Genomic DNA, 12,408 nt, shown 5'->3' with positions numbered 1-12,408 from the left:
TATGTAAGCCCTCAGTACAAAAAGGAATAGCACAATTTCTATGAGAAAGCAGTAAGAACAGTGACGCTAAGAGATGTACCCAGGGCCCATCCATTTTCAATTCATACTTATTATACAGGAAGATGTGCATTCAAAACAGCCTGTTCTTTTGAAAATGGCTCTTTAGTCCCCTTGCACATGTGCCTGCATGCTGACTGGCCAATTCTCTTCAAATCCATAAATTAAAACCCCACTTTTGCCTATTGTGCTTTTCACTTCAAAATGTCAACATAGTTCGGATATATAGGAATGAATGCCATTATATCCACAAAACTCACAACATCTCCCCTTTGGGAACCACAGTTCTCGAATTGGGCTTTGTATAAGGTGACCGAAAGACCAGACCCATGGAACATTCTATTCACAGAATTAGAGAAATACGGAATAACAGGAAGGAAACAGAAGTGATGTAGCCCAGCCCCTCATTCTTAAAGGGGTACAGAGGAGAAGAATGGGGAGTCCTAGGTCACAGAATGGCAAAACCAAAACCAGAAGCTGGTCCAATGCACTGGTATAAAACATGTAATGATTCAGTTAGAATTGGGGACCCTTCTTTTTTGATCAACATTCTAAATCTTAAGTCTTTAAAGAAAGGAAGTAAATTTGGCTGGAATATCAATTGTGACTGCCTTACTTCTTTGCTTCTCATCTCTTGAAGAGATTTGGCCTAACAGGGAGATTTAATCAGCAAGCCATCCTGCCCCTTATTTTCTTGTGAGTCCTTGGGTGAGTCACATAACCTTACTCAAATATAACAGAAGGATAACGGGATTACTTAATTCACAGGGCTATTATAAGAGAGGACTGAGCAGATATTTTAAAGTGCATTAAAATGTCAAGGCTTAAAAGAAATGGAGAAGATTTCCATTTTACATCTTATATTTATGTCCCTTGCGACACACACACACACACACACACACACACACACACACACACACAAATTCCCTTCACTAGAGCTACAGGCAAAAGCAGTATTTGTAACCAAGAAGTCTGGGGAATGTCCCGCATGTTGTGTTGGTTTTAACCTTCGGCAGGACTAGGGGCTCTCACGCTTTTATTTACACACAGAACCCACATCATGCACCTTTTAAAATGTGATCAGTCTTCATTTTTTACTCCCCTAGAGTTAGGGATGACCTGATCACTGCTGTCTAGCTCCCCAGTTCTGTTAAATTTCTTCCTCAACCAGATCCTTGTTTTGTCCACATCTTAGCTCCCCACTTGGCTCACTCCTCTCTTTAGATTACTCTTCGGAAGCCGGAGCCGACTCAGATTACCTCCCCCAGAGGCAGCGCCCCAGTGAGTAACACACGGGGGGCGGGCAGAGTGTGTCGGAAGTGATCAAATACTTGCAAATGAAGTCGTATGGCTCACAGGAGAAGGCAGTGGCCACAGGTGCCAAATGCAGATGACGATGACAAGCTCTGGGTAGGGCTGTCGCTACAACGTAGGCTGGCCGGTACTTCACTGTGTAACAACGTTGGGTGCATAGAAATGACTCTTATTTTGCTCATCACACGACTTGTGTTGGTTCCCACAGTATAGGCACCAAACCTATGATTTATGTGTGGGTGGGCATGTCCGTCTTCCTTTTAAACTACTAAATTAGTCTTAAAAAAAAGACAGATTGACACCACTGAAGACAACCCTCCTCTGAGTACTAAAGAAACACACAATGTAGAAAATGGTGATACAAGCGTGAACACAGTCTGCTTGCACGGAAACGACTGGCATTTCCACCATACGTTCTCTCCGCCCAAGACCAAAATGGGGATGGGGGATGCTCCTACTTTGGGAGATCAAACCAGTAAGATTTTAACAACCCAACCAAGACGGGACTATGCTAAGATGAAGAGGCTGTAAAATTTTTTTCCCTTTATAGACATGTGCCCTTGTTAAGGAGGAATGGGAAAAGCCATTTCATTACACTATTGTCTTTGGAATTTCAAGATGACCGTGATAACAGTGGAGTTTCCTGCAGCTGAGTGTTTCGTATCAACTGGGGAAACTAAGGAGTAAGTGAAATGAGACAAGAGCCTCACTAACCACATGCCTTTTGCAATGCCCAGTAGAGTTTCACAGTATGCTGAGGCTAGATGGAGCTGATGTGAACCACGGAGATGACTGCTCCAGAGACCAACTCACAAGGAGTGCGGAGTTATTTAACAGTACAAGTGTAAAGCGTTAATAGATACTACTTGTGTCTCTGTTGCATTGCGTGAAGAAGGGGGGGTGCTTTTTACTGTCTTCGGAAACACTGGGCAGCTTTATGAATAGGAATGCCTCCACTGGAATGGGAGTTGGCTGTGGGGAGAACTCAGGCAAGAGAAAAGGACAACCAGCTTACGTCCAGTTACAAAGTTAGGGCAATTACTTGTACAACTTTACGCTCTGCCTTATTATAGTATCTGCATGCTGTTCAGTATAAGTTATCGTTATCATAATTGCTAATTTAACCACGTGGTTAATGTTGATTACACCACTAAGACTACACGCTCCCTGAGAGCAGGGGTGCATCTGCCTTAGTCTTCCCTCTGTCCTCAGCGCCCAGCAAGGTGCCTGGTGCCTAGTTAATGCCGCCACAGTATTACTTGAATCAACAAGTGAACACAGGAATGGATTCACGCGAACTCACACTGTGACGCATGATGGCCCTGTTTGCTCCATGTGCCATGAGCAGGGCTGAATGTACTGCTATCGTCCAGGACAGCAAGCAGATTCCAAAAGCTGCCTGTCCTCCTGGCAGGCCCAAGGGCTGGGTGGTACAAGATCGAGTGTGGAGGCCCAGTAAGGGTGCTGACAGCCCTCAGGGCACTCCGAACCCCAGGGTGTGGTCCAGATGCTTCACTGAGCCCCTCAGGTCGCTGCTGATCTTTCCAGGGCTTCAGTGTCCTCATTTAGAACTTGACAAATAACCTTTCTTGTCCCTTGCAGTTCTGAAATTCTAACATTTTAGGAAGATATCCGGAATGTTAAATCTTGCCAAAGACAAACCATGGTAAGATCTTCTGCTTAAAAGTGGGGGAAAAATTAAGTTTTAAAATACAAAGTTCAGTTTAATTCCAACAAAACATTGTGTGTGTGTGTGTGTGTGTGTGTGTGTGTGTGTGTGTGTGTGTGTGTGTGGAGGGTGGTTCTTGCCAGATCCAGGCCAATTAATATCTTTCCTTCATCCTTTCTCACACCCAGAAGTCAGGTTCTCCAGGTCTCCAAGGGAAGAACGTAAATATTCTCCACCAGGGCTGGCCCCTTGCTTCAATCTCTAGCTATCACAGGGAGTCAGTATGATAAACACTTGCAGGTAGAATGGAAGGAGACATAGCCTCCTAGACTTTTGCAGATTTTTTTGGACAACCAGCAGAGTCACAGAAAACCTCGAATTAGGTAAGAAAGTGAAATTCCCCCAGAGAATTCAAAGAGAGCTACAACTGAAAGCCTTGAAGCAATCGCCGTGTAAGAAGAGAAGAAAGGAAATCCACAGTTCAAGAAAATAAGCAGACATTTTTTTTTTCTTTAAAAAAAATTTAAAGATGAGTATTAGGCACTGATTTTAGCCTTCTATTCCCATCTCTCAAGATGTCACTTTAAAAAGCAAAAGGTTTTATCCACAAAACCACCAGTGAGTAAACAGCCTTCACATTCTTACCCTCACACACACACAGTAAGATATTTACTCTCTGATAAACAGCAATTGTAAATAAATCTCATTTAATCTCTAAAAGCCACAATAAAAATCTTTAACCTCCAAGGTAGAGTTTACAGATGTGTCTAGAAGCCCTGCCAGCACCAGGAAACACAAGGTCTTGAATAAACTACTATAACAGGAGGCACATTTTCTCTCTCAAGCATCTTACATTGACCTTCTTTTAAACAAAATATGTACAAGGGAGGAGGAAAGGGGAAAACCCAACCCTTCCTACCCCATTCTCTGTACAAATCGGCCAATAAATCTGACGAAAAGACACAAGAGAAAAGGACAGAAGCCAACAGGTGGAAAAAGGCTTTTTGTTTCCTTAGAAATGCTCAGACACTTGATCTGTGTTCCCCGGTTTTGTTTTGGTTTTTGGTTTTTTTTTTTGTCTCAGAGTGTCTTTAATAATGGTTTGATGATGATGATGATGACCAAGAATAATGATAACACTTCTACGTGGTGATTCCACAGTGTTTCTAGCTTCAAGATTTCTCCATGCCTTTTAGACCTGACGATCTGTTCTGTTTCACCAAATCCCAGGCAGAGACATGCAGCATCCCCTCTCAGCAATTTTGGATTGTACAGGCGGGGAAACTGAGGCACACCCCTCCCAACGCCCCTCCCACAGCTCCTTTACAGTATCTACCACCAGAGAGATCCCTGAGACTGGAAAAGTTTCTGGATTGTCTTGCGGCAGAGTTCTCTTGCTCTCCCATCTCGCCTGCCTTGCTTGCTCTGCCTCAGGAGTCTGGGCTCGGGTGATAAGGACTGGGGTTCCTCCCCTTCATGAGGCGCGCCAGGGCAGTGTGGGGGAAGTCCACACACACACACACACACACACACACACACGCACACACACGCACACACACCCTCGCGCGCGCACACACAGAGCTCGATGCAGTCTCTGCAGGCACTCGGCAGAGCCCCAGCCGACCCTTGCTCAGCCTGAGAACCACCGCTCCAAGCTTGCAAGGCCTCCTTGGGCTCCAGGCTGGGCTGCTCTGAACGAGGGCTCTGCCCTTCTCTCCCTCTTTCAGGCTTCCCTCTCTCTTCCTCTCTCTCTCTCTCTCTCTCTCTCTTTTTCCCCTCACACCTCCACCCTCACACCCTCCTCCCAGCCCTCTCCATCCACCCCTTCTCCCCCCTCCACCCCGCAACCCAGAGGCACAGATCGTGTTACTGGGGTTCCCTAGAAAGAGGGGCCATCCCCAGCCCCGCGCGCCTTGCAAGACTTGCAGGGGCAAGGCGAGAGCTCCAACGGCAGGACCCCAGCGCTCCTCCTGAGCAGCGCAGGAATGAGACCCCCACTTCCAGGCACGGGCGAACGAGCCTGCCACAGAAGAAGGAATTGTTAGGGCTCTTACCTTTTTTATGAGGAGAAATTCTGGAGAATCATTTCAGAAACTGAGGGGGGAAAGTGAATGAAGACAAAAAAGACCCTTTTCCTGCAATCCCTGGCCTCCTGGTATCAAGACACTAGGACAACATCAAAGCAACTTAGGGGGAACACTTTAGGGGCCTATTGTCTGCTCTGGTCTGATCTGTTTTTCTTCTGACTCCCCCTCTTGCTGCTGTGACACTTGGTACGGCCCAGGCATTCATGCCAAGTAGCTTTCACACATGGAAGCTTGTCTCAAGCAATTGCTGACAAGCCACAAACAAGACATTCTCCCTCCCTTCTGGGCGCCCCCCCACTCCTCCCCCTCCACCTTTTCCTCCTCCCCCCTTGTCTCCCCTCCTCCTTTCTTCTGAATGCAAACTAAAACTCTCCAGTGACAGGCAGGCTTGCAGGCTTGGCCTAGCTGCGCACGCAGACACACACACACACACACACACACACACACACACACACACACACACACACGAGCACACTCTCTCTCTCTCTCTCTCTCTCACACACACACACACACACACACACACACACACACACACACACACACACAGGCAGCTCAGCTAGTTGCCGCACTGGTGGAGTTAAGAGACAGGAAAAAGCCTAGGCTGAGTTGGGGGCAGGGAGAGAAGGAGGGAGCGGGAGAGCCTCCTGTGTCCTGGTAAAATGGCAGAAGAGAGGTGAGCCCTTTGGAAAAACAGCAGTGGCCACACACGTGTGCACACAGACACATACTGGGAGGCAGCCTGAGCTCCAGGGAGAGTGAAATAAATGACCACAAACGAAACAGCAAGGTCCCATCAGCTTGAGGTTGGGAGAGCGGGGAGATAAGAGCATAGGTGGACCCAGCCCAGGGGTTTCTGTTGAATGGTGAGGTGCCTTTCTTCTCTATAGTAGAGGAAAACTGGTTCCAGAAGGATCCAGTCTTTCTTCCTTGCATAATTGAACATAGACCTGAGCTACTAGTTAAAATAAAACCATGAAATGTGTAAATGTGCGAGTAAACTTTAACTGTGGGTTCAACTTGTACCCAGGATATTTTTAAAGTGGATTTTTTTTTTCTCCAGAAACCCTAGAGAGCAGTAGCAAGGAGAGTAGTAACAAGTAGTGTAAACTCTGGGAGCTGTGAAGTGTGATGTAAAGTTACTGATTGCCAGGCGGCTGGAATTTATGGAGGGTGGGCACTGTGAGTCGCAGGGGGGAGGGTGGGTGAGCTGTTTTCTAGGAATGAGGGGGAATGAGGTAGGATAATGAATATGGCATGAAGCAAGCAGGAATTTGATTGGTGTGGAGGGAGGAGGAAGGTGGGGGTGTAAAGGAGGGAAGAGAGAGAGAGAGAGAGAGGAAAAAAAAAAAAAACACACTGCATTTAAAAAGGAAGAAGAAAAATGGAAGCCCAGAGATTGAAACATGCGGGGGGGAAAATGAGATGGCAAAGGAAGGCATAAAATGTGAGCAAAAAGGAGCACAAAGGATGTGCAAATTTGCAGATGGCATGAAATCAGGAGGGCCAATTGAGATCAAGAAGAATGACAGAATGATGATGTGACATTCATATTTTTAGCATGTTGTGGAGTCACAGACCTCACAAGGTCTGCCCTGCCTAGGCCAGGAAGTTGCCCCTCTACCCACAGGAGCTGAAGGGAAGCTGAGCTCCTAACTGGAGCTAAACCAGATCTGTATTCTTGCAGGAAGGTGGCTTATAGTCTGTTTCTCAGAATCTTCTACAAAATGCAAATTATGTGAACACACATCACTCACTCCTTCGTAGGGGTGCAATAAGGAATAAATTATGACTTTTACACTTAATACTAGCTAACCGGCTTGTCACTACCTAAAAGTCACCACATCAAAGACACATCCTTGTTCCTGCTGTCTTTACCCCTTAGTTTGCTTCTCCATTATGGCTGATCCCTATAACTGTCTGTCCCGACTCTCATTCATGCTGATTGTGAGAATATTAACAACCCTTGATTGAGTACTTACTTAATTTTTAGCACGTTCCCAAGCGTTTATGCCATGAAGTCATTTCTATTAAGACTGTCTCCATTTACAGATGCTAAAAATTAAGGCACAGAGAGGTTAAATAACTTCCCTGAGGTCCCACAGCAAGGTAGGGTGGAGATCAAATCAGACTCAGATCTGTGTGATTCCAAAGCCCCAGCATTTACCCCATCACCTTATGTCCTCTGGCCCGCCTAGCTTGGGTTCTCCATAGCACCCCACTCAGCCATACAAACGCATTGTTTTTTTCTGTACCCAATGGTTGGGTTTGGCTCTCTCACTTTGAGCCAGGGGACCTTCTGACCTCCCCTTAATAGACTACTGATTCACCGTCCACTTCTAAGTGATGGTGACTCACTATACACAATGAGGCCTTCTCGGCAAAAATTGCATGAAGGGTCAACTTAGTCTTTAATGACCATACGATTTGCAGATTGCTGGGCAATGGAGAAAGGTGGGGCTGAGGCCAGGAAGGCTTCCCTTCCCCCCAAAATAATAAAAGCACACTAAAAGCCCCCACAAGGTGTGGATGATAATGATGGTGATGAGAGCAGGTGACATTATGAAGCTCCTCCATCTGTTAATCAACCCCGTAAGGTATAAACTGTTATTGCTCCCATTTTCTGGATGAAGAAGCTAAGACACACAGGTTTGGTAAAGTGCCAAGCTCACTCAGGCAGGAAGCGCTGACTGAAATGTGGTCCCAGGCAGCCTGCCTCTCCAGAGCCCATGCCCCCCAACCCCTCGGCGGTGTGCGCTGTGCAGTAGCAGAAGGGAGTGAGAAGCCCTTCCGATCCTTAGAGTGAAAAGCGAAATGCCCAGTGAGAAAGAGAGAAGAGAGGGGCAACAATAAAGCTAGTATCTTCACATGGCATCTCCGTGAGGGGCTAATGAAGAAGAAAGCCTGTGCCAGGCCCCCAAACAGCCCCAATTCTCTAATTCCTCCGCAGCCCCACCTGGCAGAGGACAGCACATCCCCAGCCTCCGGGTCAGAACATGTTGGTAGGAGCACCAGGTCGGACTCTCTTGCCTCTGGTACTGATGGCTTCCGCCTGCCAAGTCCAAAGAACAAAGAAAAGAAAATCCAAGTATTTAAGTGAACAAGATTATTGCCTGAGTGTTTCTCAGTTTATGTCATGAGATTCTGAATGCTAAGTGCAGAGTATGGAAGAAAATGCCCTGAATTCTTGGGTAGACCCGGATTCTAGTGCTATTCTACCACTCACAGGGATGTGAACCAGGCTCTTCTGGCCAAGTTTTGTTTCCTCATTTATAAAATGAGCTGATGCCATTAGATCTAGCACCCTCTCCAGCTCTAAAATGCTATCATCCTGGTAAGTGTCCAGTTGATGAGGAAAAGACTAAAAGCCAAGGGAGCTGATGGGATGTGTGTTTGAGTACGTGCGTGCATGTGTGTGCCGGAGAGGGTCGTGACATAAAGGGATGGAGCAAGAAAGACCCTCGTTGGGCTGGTCTACACAAATTATGGCACGTCTCTTCCAAAACACCTTCCACGTAATAGCTGTTTTTCACTTTATTTTGTTTCCCTGCTGTAATCCCCAACAATGACAAATTCACTTGCAATATTAACAATCTTTTTAAAAAGCAAACACCTCTAGAGGGGATGAGGAAAATCAGCCACTCATACATTAGTGTGAATTATTTCATTAAGCTACTTTCCTCCGAATACCTAATTCATATCAAATGGCTATTTAGGTTAGAAAGTGAAGTGGAAAGGGGAGGCGAATAGATAGTTTTAGAATTGAGAAGAGACTTGGTGACAGGCAGGCCTGCTTTGGGGGTTGCTTAGAGCAAGAGAAGATAAGGGGGCACCAACTATGAGAAGATGGGGACATAATAAAGGCAAATAGCTTCAAAATTGTATTGGGACAAGTCTGGATTTAAAGGAAAAAGGACCAGGGCCCCTGGCTGGTTCAGTCGGTGGAGCATGCAACTCTTGATCCCAGGGTTGTAAGTTTGAGCCCCACGTTGGGCGTAGAGATTACTTAAAAATAAAATCTTAAAAAAATAATAAAAATTAAAAAATAGGGACGCTTGGGTGGCTTAGTCGTTAAACGTCTGCCTTTGGCTCAGGTCACGATCCCAGGGTCGGGCTCCCTGCTCAGCGGGAAGCCTGCTTCTCCCTCTCCCACTCCCCCTGCTTGTGTTCCCTCTCTCGCTGTGTCTCTCTGTTAAATAAATAAATAAAATCTTTAAAAAATTTTTAAAAATGAAGAAGGACCCTGGCTTCATCATCTTCCACATTCCCCTCTCCCTGCATCTGGCAAGTGCTCACAGTAGCTTCCTTTGGGGTCACTATGGGGCTTATTTCCATTTAAAACATGATTTTTATGAGGGAAAGATGCTCAGCCATCCAAACACCCAACTTACAAATTAATGTTAAAAAAACCCAGCCCATTCATAATTTGACATCTATCTACCTGTATATATTTAACTGTGGGAAAAAATGTGGGAGTCAGACAAAAGAGGTTTCTCTCTCCTCCACATTTCTGGAAGGTGAATTGTCTGATGTGAAGGAGAGAATCAAGCAGAAAATCAAGAACGAAGTTTCAAGACTTAGGAAGATAAAGCAGCAATTTAGAGGCAGGCAAAATTAGAACTCACCTGATCTGAAAATAGCCACTTCTCCTAATAACAAATTAAATAAATTACATGACATAACAATATAGCTACCTCTCCCCACCCCCATGATTAAAAGGCAGGGTGAAGTTACTGGGTTCTGGAATGAAAAGCTATGAGTCCCAATGTGATGTACTTATAACCTAACTGACCTTGGTCAAGTCTTTTAAGCTTTCTGAGCCACAGTTTTATGATACTTCACACAGTATCATGAAGTAATGAGTTCCTGTGTCAATGGGCTTTATAAAGAGTAAAGCATTATACAAATTTTAGCCAATAATAGGTAAAAAGTTGTGATGATAAGAGCACTGCTCTGTGTCGAGCATGCTCTTTACATGCAGTATCTCATTTAATTGTCACAACTCACCCTATAAGAAGAGTTACCACTACAGCAACACAATATGGTGTGCTTATGTACTTGGTCTCTAGAGCCAGATAGGCATGGTATAGAGTTACAGTGAGTTACAATCACTCCGTGATTTTGGACAAATTACTCCACCTTTCTGAGTCTCAGTTTCTTCATTTGCAAAATGAGGATATTAATAGTGCCTTCCTCATGGGATTATTTTGACGATGAAATGAGATAATGAATGCATGTGACATGATTAGCGCAGTGCCCAGCACATGAAATGTAATCCACAAATGTTAGATGTGATATTTGTTCTCGTTTCACAGACTTGGTGAGATTAAGTGCTTTGCCCAAAGTCACAGAGCTCATAAATATAAGGTGTCCGAATGTGGTTCTGTTTGACCCAAAACCCCTGCTCTTTACTCTTCTTTTATATTGTCTATCTTGCCATTGATTTTTCTGAACCACAGGTAATTGAAAGGACGTACTAATTGCATCATCATTTGCTTTACCTTTATTAGCTTCCCAATGTGAACTGTTAGACTGTAAACATAAACATTCAAAGAAAATATTTTCCATACAGAACCTTAGAGAGATGATGTTATTATTTAAAAATACTACTTGAAAAGATCCCTCAAAGTAATCCGGAGTAGAGTACAAGCATCTCAGAAAAGCAGTATGGCAGACTTGTGTTTTAGAACTTAAAAATTATTAGTCTAAATTTCATCTTCTCTTCTCAGCTGAGCTTCAGGTCAAAGAAGAGCATTAAGTGGCCGAAAGGTATGGTATGGGAGAAAGAGCAAAGCATGCAGGAAATCCACAGGCGGTAGGATGCTTCCCCCTAAACTTTAAGAGGCGTGCAGAAAATCGAGAACTTCCATTTTACAGGCAAAAAATATTTCAGGGAGCACAACAAACAATATATATTAACAAGAGATTCACATTACTGAGCTCCAGTGAGAGATGGCAGGTAGAAACAGATCATCACCTAGTGAGGAACAGAGATCCCTCTCCTATGGAATGAGTGAATACAGCTTCTTCCTTCAATCTAAACGACAATAAATCAGAAGAATGAGCTTCATGTGGGGAGGTTCCGAGGATAACCATTCTGAAAGTGGCCACCAGAGTCAATGCCCCACGGTCCTAACACGTGACTTTTTTTTTTAACACGCCATTTTTAAAGCACAGTGATTTCATCTTATTTTTTTCCCAGGCAACTTTCTGAAAAAGCTCTAACTGTTGCAAAGGACCTGTGCATGCTTTTAGCGGACCCTAATTAAATGATAAAGGATAGTCAGAGATTTGCTTCAGTTCATATTGTGTTTGATTCTTGTTTATAATTGTCTTTTAAGTGGGTTAACTGATGATAACTTGAAGTCATGTGCATGTCACGGGGAGATGCGGCACCTATGTGTGTGCCCTCACTCACAGTCCTCTGGGGGAAAGATGGGCCTGGATAGGCATTAGTAAGCACCCCAACTCTGCAGGTCGTAGAGTGTCTGTCAGGAACAAAGTGTATGTGTAATAATACAACTGGCATGTCAGTGAGACAGATGAGCCACTTTGTCCCGTTGGAAGGGAGTTTAGAAGGCCCCGAGAAAGGCCTGAGGAATCGATGTTAGCCCAGGCATGGAAGGCACAAATGGAACAGGGTGCATTTGCCGAGGGCTTTATCTATAATGCCCCTTCCCTGAGGTCTGCTTCTGTATGAAGCTTGCAGCTCATCGGAACAGAAAGAGGCAGCAGATCTACCAGTGGGAGCAACGGGTTTTGGTAAACAATGAGCCAACTTCTTCCCCGAGGGAGCAGATCAGAGGAACTGTAATCGGGCTGGAGAGACACTCTCCAGGAGTTACACAGACAGACAGGAAAGGACTGCCTCCGCTGACCGACGCTGGAAGCTGGGCTTCACTGGCCTTGGTTCATGGCAGAGGGACTCAGGTATGATCTGAGGCACTCAGCTGCTCTGGGGCCTGCTTGGAAGCCAGCCTGGGCAGCAGCTACCTGTACCACCAGCCACGGCTATGTAATGCTCTGCTCCAAGTGGCCGTAAGTTCCCTTTGGGCTGACTCTGAGAGGAGGACATATAAAAGGATTTCTTACTAGCCTAGCTCCAGAGTTTGAGTTGTTCGCCCTGCAGAGCTGGAAGGAGATAATTGCCCTGCAACTATTATAGTTGCATTCATAGTACATCTGGACCTGAGGTTGTTTGACCTCTGAAAACCTGGAATGGAAATAATGCAATTATCTGAGCTAAAGACAATTTAATAAAAAAATACTGAAACCAGGAAAAGG

At 45.1% G+C, this 12,408-nt stretch overlaps 1 protein-coding gene across 1 annotated transcript in view; it reads right to left on the bottom strand.

The window, feature by feature from the left end:
• Positions 1 to 5,213, bottom strand: part of BCL9 (BCL9 transcription coactivator) — an 81,917-nt gene extending 76,704 nt beyond the window's left edge. The window contains exon 1 of the mRNA XM_027619275.1: positions 5,095 to 5,213. The gene's annotated coding sequence lies outside the window, so the exon portion shown is untranslated. The remainder of the gene's footprint in view (positions 1 to 5,094) is intronic.
• Positions 5,214 to 12,408: the final 7,195 nt, after the last annotated feature.

The sequence above is a fragment of the Zalophus californianus genome, chromosome 4 (assembly GCF_009762305.2).
Source record: "Zalophus californianus isolate mZalCal1 chromosome 4, mZalCal1.pri.v2, whole genome shotgun sequence".
Taxonomy (NCBI): domain Eukaryota; kingdom Metazoa; phylum Chordata; class Mammalia; order Carnivora; family Otariidae; genus Zalophus; species Zalophus californianus.
Note: the sequence above shows the minus strand (reverse complement) of the source record. Positions and strands in the feature narration are given on the sequence as shown.